This window comes from Capra hircus, chromosome 13, assembly GCF_001704415.2.
Source record: "Capra hircus breed San Clemente chromosome 13, ASM170441v1, whole genome shotgun sequence".
In the NCBI taxonomy this organism is placed as follows: Eukaryota; Metazoa; Chordata; class Mammalia; order Artiodactyla; family Bovidae; genus Capra; species Capra hircus.
In genome coordinates, this window is record NC_030820.1 from 55,608,691 (window position 1) to 55,620,882 (window position 12,192).

Here is a 12,192-nt window from a genome sequence, read left to right on the forward strand (position 1 = left end):
AGTGCTTGAGTAGTTCAAGGTATAACAACCATAATTTTGATTCTTTGACTAAGAAAAGCACGCAGATTCCACGTTACTCTAAATTTCCCTCTGAAGACCCCAGCAGGGGTTGGGCTGACATGATTTGTCTTTCCTCAGTGCCACATGGGCAGGCTCAGGATCACAAATCACTGTGTCTCACACAGAAACAGAAATGGACTGACTCACTGTTCTGGGGTCCAGAAGGGCAAGATTAGGGTGTCAGCAGAGTGATTCCCCTTGGAGGCTCTTTCCCAGTTGCTAACAGCTGCCTGCTGTCTTCAGTGTCCAGTCTCTGCCTCTGTCTTCACACGGCCATCTCCCCTCTTGCCTGTCTCAAATTACCCTCTCTCTTCTCGTCTAAGGACACCAGGCATTGAACCTGTTTAGTCACTAAGCAGTGTCTAACTCTTTGTGACCCCACGGACTGCAGCACACCAGGCTTCCCTGTCCTCTATCTCCTGGAGTTTGCTCAGATTCATGTCCATTGAGTCAGTGATGCTATCTAACCATCTCATCCTCTGCCTCCTTCTCCTTTTGCCTTCAATCTTTCCCAGCAACAGATTTGTTTTTGTTTTTGTTTTTGTTTTTTCCAGTAAGTTGGCTCTTCACATCAGGAGGCCAAAGGATTGGAACTTCAGCTTCAGCATCAGTCCTTCCAATAAATATTTGGGGCTGGTTTCCTTTAGGATTGACTGGTTTGACTTCTCTGAAGTACAAGGGACTCGAGAGTCTTCTCCAGTACCACAGTTTGAAAGCATCAATCTTTCGGGGCTCAGTTTTCTCTGTGGTCGAACTCTCACATCCGTAACTGGAAAAACCATAGCTTTGACTATGCAGACCTTTGTCGGCATAGTGAACCCTCTGCTTTTTAATATGCTGTCTAAGTTAGTTATAGGACTACGGCCCACCTTAAAATCAGGATGATCTCATCCACAATCCTTAATTTAGTTGCATCTGCAGAGACCCTGTTTCCAAATAAGGTCACTTTCACAGGGTTAGGATGAGACATATCACTTTGGGAAACAATGTTCAATCCACAGAGGGATCTATTAACCACAAGGTATTGCAAACAAGCTCATTGTTCTGTCCTCTGAGAAAAGGACATTTGCTCTTAGAGAAATGGAGAGACCATGAGTGGAACAGAGAAATTAAATTCCAGGCCAGGAGTATAGCCAGGCTGTGTCCTCCCAACCCTGCAGCTTTCCAGCTGGATGACCCCCTGACTGGTCACCAGCATGTTGCGTTGTGTGGTTCAGATAACATTAAAAAGGAGCCAATAGGTTTGCCACAAACCTATTGCCAACAGAGAAGAGAATCCATGGTGTTACCCAGCAGAGAACAAGTTCGGTAGCTGCTGGATGTCCTCCTTGTCTTCCCGACGGGAAAGAGTGATGGAAGGAAGGATGAGGTAATCTCTCAAACCCTCCTGTTTATTAGCGGTGAGGTCTTTGATTTTGTTTCTGATCTGAGTTAATCATTTATTCATGAGCATTTGAAAATTAGACACAGGCTAATTGAAAGCTCATCAGAAGAATGGGTTCCATGCTTCTCACTAATTACTAGGAGGCTGGGGTGTTCTGACAGTGGTAAGAGGGGAAGCAGGCTGATTCTGCAGACATCGGTGAGGAATGAACAAGCTTAACCCCCTCGGGTCTGAATCTCTTCCCCTCTGCAAGGGCTCACTCTCAAAATCTTCCCACTTCCTGACCCTTCCAGAGGTCATGCTCAAAATATCTAAACCCTACATTCAGGAGTGGGGTTTCCAGATAAAATGCAAGGCACCCAGCTAAATTAGAGTTTCAGAAAAAAAATAACAACTGATTTTTAGCATAAGTATAGCCTAAATATTAGGCTTCCCTGATAGCTAAGCATTGGAGAAGGAAATGGCAACCCACTCCAGGGTTCTTGCCTGGAGAATCCCAGGGATGGGGGAGGCTGGCGGGCTGCCATCTCTGGGGTTGCACAGAGTCGGACACGACTGAAGCAACTTGGCAGCAGCAGCAGCAGATAGCTAAGCTAGTAAAGAATCCATCTGCCATGCAGGAGACCCCAGTTCAGTTCCTGGGTTGGGAAGATCCTCTGGAGGAGAGCATGACTTTCCACTCCAGTATTTTTGCCTGGAGACTCCCCATGGACAGATTGGTGGGCTACAGTCCATGGGGTCACACAGAGTCGGACAAGACTGAGCAACTAAGCACAGCATAGCACATCCTATTACATGGACATAGTTATACTTAAAAATTTCTTGTTATCTGAAATTCTAATTTCCGTGAACACTCTGTATTTTTATTTGCTACATCTGGCAGCCCGAGAATGGAGCTCAGCCAGAAACAGCCAGGCCAGGATCCTAGAATTCCAGAGATGGACACCTCCTTCTCTCCCACCCCACAGGCTCATCTTGATCCATGCCACTCCCCCTTAAGAGATGGAATCAAACTCCACTTCCTGTGAACTGAAGATGGTGGCAGGGGAGCAGGACTTGTAAGTTGCTTATAACCAGTAGAAAGTGTCAGAAGTGCCACAGTGTGGCTTCTGAGGCATGTGGATTCACATCACTAGCTGGGATACTTTCCTTAGAGCCCTGAGCTGCCAGGTAAGGAGCTCAACCACCCTGAGGCTGCCATGCTGTGAGGAACCCCAGGTCACATGGAGAGGCCATGTGCAGGTGAGAGCCAGGGTTCCTGTCGTGGTCCCAGGTAACAGCCAGCGTCAGTGGCCAGCCACACGGGTAGACGCCTTGGGATGACTCCAGCCCCCAGCTGTCGAGTCACTCCCAATTTCTGAATCCTCCCAGCTGAGGCCTCTGCATCGTGAAGTACACGTGCTCCGAATGAATGTCTGACCCCAGACTGTGAGCACTCACAACTACACCAGGAGGTTGTGTGTCACAGCAGAACCAAGGGTCACTCAGGCCTCTGGTGTGTCCTGTTGGGCACCAACTCAGGTCACTTTTCTTCTGCACAACAGCCCTTTGTCCTGAACTGGCTGATGATAGGCAGAAGAAGGGTCCCCCAGAGATGCCCACAGCCCAATATCCAGAGCCTGTGAATGTGTCTCCTTACATGGCAAGAGGGGATTAAGAATAAAGATGGATTGAAGATGTTCAGTTTTTAAGAGAGATTATCCTGGATCACCTGGGTGTGCCTAGCACAATTACAAGGGTCCTTGTAAGCAGAAGGTGGGAGCAGAGTGGAAAGAACCAGAGAGATGGCGGCTGCACAGGAGCTCTGACCACAGGCACTGGCTTTGAAGATGGGGGAGGGGGCCGTGAGCTGAGGCATAGCTCCCTGGGAGCTGGAAAAGGCAAGGTCTCCTCCGGAAGCCTCCAGAAGGATCTTAGCCTTGATAATACCTGGATTTTAGTCCAGTGGGTCCTGTGTCACACTTCTGACTTCTAAAACAGCGAGAAACTAAATGTGTGTAGTTTGAAGCCACTGAGTTTGAGGGCTTTGTTATAGCAGCCATAGGAAACAAGAGTTCAATGCTATTAGGATTCCAGATAAAGAATGAAATTTTAACTGTAATTATGTCCATGCAAAAATGTCCCCTGTCCCTGGGGACTGACCTCTGCTTCCTCATCTGTAACCAGCACTGATGCCACATTCGGGTTTTAGATTTTTCCAGTCCAGTTTGTCCACTGGACATCAATGCCTGCCACCAGGCCCCCTCCCTCTAACTTTTACCTCCCCTAAGGTTTCCAGTTCTTAAAGGGCAAGGAGATGATCAGCTAGGAGCAGGCCAGTTCCTCTCACCTGTCACCTGCCTTCCCAGGTGACCCACCTGGCTCCTCCCACTGTCTGCTTCTGATACTTCACTGCTACCAAGGACCTTCCACAACAACCATTCACGTCTTCTGTATTTTCCGTCCATATTTCAACAGCCTTTTCAGACCATTTCCTTTGGCTCTTGCTCTGACAAGTTAGGAGCAAAAGCAAAACATATAGTCTCATGGGCCTCAGGGCATTGTGAAAGCAGCTATTGGAAAAACTAGACTCAGCTCAGCTCAGCTCAGCTCAGTTGTTGAGTCCAACTCTTTGCGACCCCATGAATCGCAGCACACGAGGCCTCCCTGTCCATCACCAACTCCTGGAGTTCACTCAAACTCATGTCCATCGAGTCAGTGATGCCATCCAGCCATCTCATCCTCTGTCATTCCCTTCTCCTCCTGCCCCCAATCCCTCCCAGCATCAGAGTCTTTTCCAATGAGTCAACCCTTCACGTGAAGTGGCCAAAGTATTGGAGTTTCAGCTTCAGCATCAGTCCTTCCAATGAACACCCAGGACCGACTTCCTTTAGAATGGACTGGTTGGATCTCCAATCAGTCCAAGAGACTCTCAAGAGTCTTCTCCAACACCACAGTTTAAAAGCATCAATTCTTTGGTGCCCAGCCTTCTTCACAGTCCAACTATCACATCCATACATGACCACAGGAAAAACCATAGCCTTGACTAGATGGACCTTTGTTGGCAAAGTAATGTCTCTGCTTTCAATATGCTATCTAGGTTGGTCATAACTTTTCTTCCAAGGAGTAAGCGTCTTTTAATTTCATGGCTGCAGTCACCATCTGCAGTGATTTTGGAGCCCAGAAAAATAAAGCCTGACACTGTTTCCACTGTTTCCCCATCTATTTCCCATGAAGTGATGGGACCAGATGCCATGATGTTCAATTTCTGAATGTTGAGCTTTAAGTCAACTTTTTCACTGTCCTCTTTCACTTTCATCAAGAGGCTTTTTAGTTCCTCTTCACTTTCTGCCATAAGGGTGGTGTCATCTGCATATCTGAGGTTATTGATATTTCTCTGGGCAATCTTGATTCCAGCTTGTGCTTCTTCCAGCCCAGCGTTTCTCATGATGTACTCTGCACATAAGTTAAATAAGCAGGGTGACAATATACAGCCTTGACAGACTCCTTTCACTCAAAGAAAAATGAACGCAGCTCCCAAGAATGTGCAAGAACAGCTTAGTTTGTCAGGAGACAACAAAAGGCACAAATTGGGTTCAGCAAGGCCACCAATAAGATGGTTGTAGAACACATGCATCCCCCAAATTTGTAGGTTGAACACACTTGGGCTCCATCTTTCTGATTTCAAGTATAAATGAGGAAAAAGAGCTATTTTCAGGCAAGAGCCCCATTCATTATGAACTTCCTCTTAATTCAGTCCATAAAAATGTAAAGGGGTGAAATCGTTTACAGATTTAGCTGTTTACACACAGCAATAATCTACTAAGATGTATTAAATGAGACCTTATAAGGCACTGGTTTCCAGTCTTTGTTCCATTCCCTCATGCCTGGTGAAAATGGACATTAAAGGTCAGTTTCAAAAAATACTGTTGTAAATATATCACCCAGATTGAATATTATCGAAAATTCCAGTAAGGACTTGACTTATATTATTTAACATCTTAAGTGCAGTTGCTGGGGTTAATTAGATTTCTGACCCCGGAAAATTTTAAGTGCCTCTGATGACTTACTTCCAACTGATAATTTTGTGTTAGAAATAGAAAAAGAATAGCAAACAGACAGTGAATAAATACATTCTTCACATTCCTTCTTAGGAACACATAGAATATATTTCTGAAATTTAATTAAGTATCAAGATGTCCACAAGATCTATAATAAACCACTTGGCAAGACCTCTAAATGTCAAGGAAAACACATTTTACATGAAACACCCCTCCCTCGAGTAAATCTGTGAAGATTCGGGACTTTCTTTAAAACCTGCAGAATCCACAAGTACATATTTTATCTCAAGAGCACTTTTTTAAGACTTGGGGAGTAGCCACTTGTTTGCAGTGTGACAGAGTGGAAAGCATTTTAATTTATCATGCAGTGGTTTGTACCATTAGTTTTAGAGAAACGCCAGACGGTTTTAAAATAATGCAAGAGATGTGGCGTTAAAGTATCAAGTATTGGAACTTAGTAAAAGATGATCTACCATCACTTTCAGTCGCTTTTCCACTTTCCACATAAAGCCAGGCGAGGTCCTCAGTGGTGTTCAAGACATATGGAAAAGGAGGTGGTACTGCGGGCCCACAGTGTAGGAAACAAAACAAAACCATTCGTTAGCCGATAGCCTCACCACCTTAATAAGTAACAATGTCTTTGCGTGTTTTAGTCTCTCTCAAGCAGAACGGAGTCGTATTTTGCTACCAGCACATCTGTCACACATTTCAGACACCTGCTGGTGTCTTCAGACCAAGAGAGACCCCACGCTCGGAGCCATTGGCAGCAGCAGATTCCGACGAGAATTTCACGATATTGCCTAGATTTGCTTCCATCTCTGCTGTACGGCGCCTGCTATTTACGGCAGCACTGCTGACTTCACACTCAGTTGTGGTGTGAGATTGTGGCCAAGACCAGATGCTGGGGCTTTGTCTGCCCATTAACATTTGAGAAGCATCTGTCAGAAGCGGGAGTTGGCAAACTTTCTGCAAATGGCCTGGGAGTAAATATTTAGCTTTGGCGGCCACAGGGCTTCTCGACTCTGCCTGTGGTTTGAGACAGCTATCGACAACACGTAAGCTAATGAGCATGGCTTTGCCTGTGCCCCTACAAAACCTGATATTTGGAACAGGTTACTGGCCAGCTTTGTTCCATGGGCTGTAGTTTGCTGGTCCCTGGTCTAAAGTAAAATAAACCTATTTCATTTGTTTAATGTGAAATTTTCAGAAGAAAATGTTGAGCAAATAGTAGCTCAGAAAGTCTTAGCCATCCAGTAGGATGCTGTGAATGTCTCACAATGGGGTCTTCAGGGGGTTAAAAAAGCCCCATCTTGTCAGGAGTGTAGATTTCCCTGGGGTAAACGCACCCACCTGTTTCCAAGCTAGGAATAAATAGCAGCAAACATATAAATGGAAACTTGCTTCTTGGAATCAAATCTATGGCAAACCTAGAGAGCATATTAAAAAGCAGAGATATCACTTTGCCAACAAAGTCTGTGTGGTCAAAGTTATGGTTTTTCCAGTAGTCATGTATAGATGTGAGAGTTGGACCGTAAAGAAGGCTGAGAGCTGAAGAATGTATACTTTTGAATTATGGTGCTGTACTCTTAAGAGTCCTTTGGACTGCAAACAGATCAAACCAGTCAATCCTAAAGGAAATAAACCTTGAATATTCATTGGAAGGACTGATGCTGAAGCTGAAGTTCCAATACTTTGGCCACCTGATGCTAACAGTCAACTAATTGGAAAAGACTCTGATGCTAGAAAAGGTTGAGGGCAGGAAAGGAAGGGGATGACAGAGGATGAGATGGTTGGATGGCATCATCAACCCAATGGACATGAGTTTGCAAAAACTCTGGGAGATAATGACGGACAGGGAAGCCTGATGTGCTGCAGTCCATGGGGTCGCAAAGAGACAGACACAACTTGGTGACTGAACAACAACATCTGAAACTGTCCTGGGCTTGAGGAGTTGCTCCAGGGAACATGTCGCCCACACCTCGCTCGCTTGGCATTTATTTTATTCTAAAAATCCCCTGCCAATCTTTTCTTTAACGGAGATGGGTCTTCTTGCTTTCTCTCCCCTCCTCATTTTGCTCTAGGAGGCTTGGCTCTGGTGGCTGTTACTTTGTTGGGAAGGCAAGAAAAAGGTTAATTAGCTTTTGTGACCCAAGAATGCTCAGGGAAGATGTCAACTGATCCACTAATTGCCCCTCAAAGCTTGATACGGTTGGAAGGGCAAGGTCTGGGAAGCGAGATGGGAGGTGGCTGGGCTCCCAGCGTAGTAGGCATGGCGTTGGCAGGATGCTGCCTCCCCATCAGCCCAGTGAGACCTCCTTCTTGTGGATCCTATCCCCCAGTGGCCCCCAGTCCCCCAGGCTAGCCCAGGACTCTGCTGGGGGCCAAGACTCCCCACAGTCATAGAACATACTCTCAAACCTATACAAGTCACATTCAGCTTCCTGAGTGTCACCCACACAGCTCTCCACTGGGCATGGGAAGTCCAGGCTGAGACCTGAGGTGCGCCCAGCCCCAACCTTCCAAGTCACCAAGCCCCTGAGCCAGCCAGCTTGCTCAGGAGTTGGTTGGAGACGCAGGATCCCCAGCTGCACCCAGACCCGCTGAGTCGGTATCTCTTAGTGGAGGGGGCTCAGGTATTCTTTGTAATCTGGGTGCATGCCGGAGTTTAGGAGCCCTGCTCGGCACATGCTGCTCCCAGACTGCTTAAAGCTCAGTGGAAGATAAACCACCCCTGGCTCCCCGAGAGAACTGTCACCAGGATGCAACTGGATTGAAGACGAGGTCTCCATTGCCTTCTCTTTTTGTAAATCGGTATTTCTCAGTGATTCCCTTTTGCAGTTCCGAAAGTTCCAGAAGAGTTTCTTCCTAACCAGGCTTGGACGGGTGTTCCCTGGACTAGCTCTCTGTGTAGAATATTCTTAACTACAAATGCACAGGGGCAGTCACACACACACTCTGTCACAGCAGGTACCCCTGTCCACGTGGCTCTCCCTCCCACCATCCGACACCCTGTCATCATCTCCCCTTGGAGGACTCCCCTCCTGCCCCAGTAAAGCCTCAGGAGCTGCCTTGCACGCCCCCTGCCCGCTTCTGCTGAGGGTTTCAGCTTGCCACTATGTTTGCCTCTGTCAGGACTGTGAGCTGAGCTTTCTTTTCAAAACTATGTGAAATTACCAAACGCAGACTCCAGGATGGCTCTCTAAGCCCACGCTGCCAAAGACTTCACAGAGTCAGCAGCAGCAAGGGAGGTGACCTCTGACGTCATGTCCTGACTGGAGATGCCATCGGAGCCTGGATGGTGACCGTGGGGAGGGAGGGAGGCTTGATTCAGGTGCGGCTTGTCTGGGGCAGGCACAGCCAGTGGAAGCTGGGGCCCTCTAGGGCGAGGGGCTGGGGAATGGGGAGGGGGTGTCCCTTTTCCTTGAACTGTAGATGAACAGGACTGGAGGCCGGCCCACTGTGAGCCCCTCACTTATACAGCCTTCCTTCCATGACCTGGAAGATCCCAGTCATGAGCTTTTCAACCTCGTTCAGTTCAGGCCACCAACCAACTGTTCTGCCCTGAAGTCCCTCCTTGGGACTTCTGGTGTTCGCCTCCCATCAGATGGCTGGAAGGACTTTGGTATCTCTGGGAAGTGTTCCTTGAGGGCTTGGTGGCAGCTTTGTGCCACTGCCAGCCTCCCTGGAGCTTCTGGCCCCACCAGCTGCCTCGCCAGCTCCCCCAACACTCCAGTGTCCAGGACCAGATAGTGCATCCATCATGAGGTGAACTTGCCCCTGGTGCCCAACACCCCATAGACAGCAGAGGAGAAAGAAGGCTTGCAACACACAGAGCCAGACAAGAGATGGTAGAAAATTCTTTCTAATACAAAAAAGTTACTCTAAGAAGAGGACTCAGGTCTTGTCAGCAGTCAGTCAAAACGCACGTTGTCCCAGAATTCATGCTTCATACATGCAAGTGCCAACACTCCGTTCATTTTCCTGATGGGGTGACAGAGATTTCATCAGAAGTCTTGTGTCTACAGAGCAAAAGCTCATACAAGGCGACAGTGAGTGTGTCTGGGTGTCAATCTGCATGCTGTGAGCTGTCACCTAACCATAATGAAAAAATAAAACACTTTTACCAGACCCCACTAGGAGAGACATGGATAATCTTTCTATTCTCCCTGTGGAAACAATGCCACAACATCTCTGTCACACGAAGAGGTAAAAAGTATGCATCAGGAAAATGTATTATATCACCAGGAAGCCAATTAATAAAAATACTCAGTAATTGTACACATTTTTGAATTTTTTGAAATACATCATCTTTTTAGCATTAAAATAAACCCTTTCCTTGGAGAAGGAAATGGCAACCCTCTCCAGTATTCTTATCTGGAGAATCCTATGGACAGAGGAGCCTGCCTGGTGGGCTACAGTCCATAGGGTCACAAAGCATTGGACATGACTGAAGAAACTTCACATACACGCAAGAAACTCTTTGCTAACTCATTTTGTATGTGGGATTTTGTATTCTTTGTAAATTTTAATAAGAGCCCACAGGACCTGGATCTGGAAGGATTCATCTGTCCAATATTTCTTCAGCAGATACTGAATGAATCCCCACAGCAGACATCAGGGGCTCAGTAGCAGAGACCAACAGATCCTCACTCCCCTGGGGTGGACATTCCACTGGAGGGCACAGGTGGTCAACACATAAACACCCAGGGAAGCTCCAGCTCTGGCCAAACCATGAAGGGGATGAACATAACTGGATGGGGTGTGGGGAGGGCTACTCTACACAAGGTGGTCAGAGGAAGCCTCTGAAGAGGTGAGCTTGGGCAGAAAGGAGAATGGTGGGAAGGGATCACATGGGTGAGGAGCAGTGGAAGGATATTTTGGGAGCAGCACCTGCAAAGTCCCTGAGGTTGGAGGGAGGGAAGAGTTTCCACGGTCCCAGAAGAGAAGGAGGACCTGTGGGTGAGGCAGATGGCAGCAAGGGCTGGATCAGGGAGCTGAGCTCACGTGCTCTGCCGAGAACCACCAGCCGCGGTCACAGGCAACCTGACCTTAATGAAGGGGGTGCCTGCTTCCGTGTCCTCCTCTGGCAGATTCCCCAATCCTGCCTCAGCCTGGTCTAATTACACACACACACACACACACACACCCTTCTTGATCGTCATCCCAGAATTCCTGTGTAGACCCGGTGCTGAGCGCTGAGGCCTGCCGAAATGCAAGGCAGAGCCTTTCAATTAAACATCTTTCACCACAAATGGGAGACAGGGCCCTTTAATGTTGGCTCCAGCTGGTGCAGTGAAAGGAGCGGCAGGCAGGAACGCATGATGGTTTGGACACTTCCTCCAAATATCAAAGCCAAGAGGATTCTTTTTCAACTTGGAGACACCAGTCCTTCTCCCAACACAGTGCGCCAATGAAAACTGCGGTGTTCCCTCCTCCAGAGAGTGAGAGAATCAGCCCCTTCGTATACATGTTTACGCTGAGGGATGTCATACTCTCTTTGTAAACAGGGGCCCAGGTCCTTTGCTGGTCCGAGAGGATAGGAGCAGTGACCGTTCTCACTGGAAAGTCCAATTATTGGGAGGGGCCAGGAGATTTATATGGAATTTTTGTTTTCCCAGCAGCTTGAGTGTGAAGGCATAAACACCTGTAGAGGCTGTGCCCTGAATATCTCAGGATGCGGGCAAGCGTCATCCAAACAGCCTGCTGTCTGCATAGTGGGGGATGTCACCCTCAGGCCCACCCCCAAGGTGTGGGGTCCCCCTTCAAAGAGGACAGCTGGTTTCCCCTTATAACATGGTTGTGACCCTGGATGAGAACAGTGGGCTAACCGTGGCCTGACAGAGGCTGGCACAAAGGACACTGGGAGGGGAGGCCCCCACGCTGCCTGGCTGCAGTTTCTGCCCACCTCACCCTCTCCTGGACCCTCGGGGTATGTCTGCTGCAGCATGAGGTGCAAGGGCTTCAAGACCTTCTGTCCCACAGACCTTGAATTCCGCTAAGATGGGAGCCACGTAATGCCTGATCCTGTGTGGTTTCATGTGCCCCCAGTAGACACACACACACACACGGTACCTGGCACATGGCAGGAAGGAAGTAACTAGTGAGTGACCACCCTGAGCCGGGACCCCAGCTCCTAGACACAGAGAGGCACACGGGGTGCTGTGGATCGGAGATCAAGCCCTGGTGTCTGCACCAAAGGCCCAGAACGTCTGCTGCCCATGGCCCGTCTGACAGTTCCCACCTGCAGCACACAAGCACCCACTCTCCCCCCCCCAGGCAGCTGACTAGTGACTCTTCAAGCCTCAGCTCCCAGCGCACACACCAAAGGCACAGACACACGAGTCAAATGCCCAGTCCCACTGCCGGTCTCCAGGCCCGTCGCAGCTAGCAACACATTTGTGGGGACAAACAGAGCTTATCAAAGTGCAAGGCCCACTGGACTGAGGATGCGGAGATGCAGGTGTGGATGGGTGTGGACCTGCAGGACGGCTGGTCCAAGCTGGCAGAGTGAGAAGGCTGCCCACCCACAGGCATCCACACTGAGTCACAGGCCCCTCAGCCTATGCTTCAGGTAGGAACTCATTGTATTTATTGGTCCTGACAGAGCATATTGTCATCCATTGATCCAGCCCTTGCAGTCAGAATCTATCAAGAATAATGCCCGAGCACTCCCGTTCCCAAGACACTGCCTGGTCTATAGGCTGGACA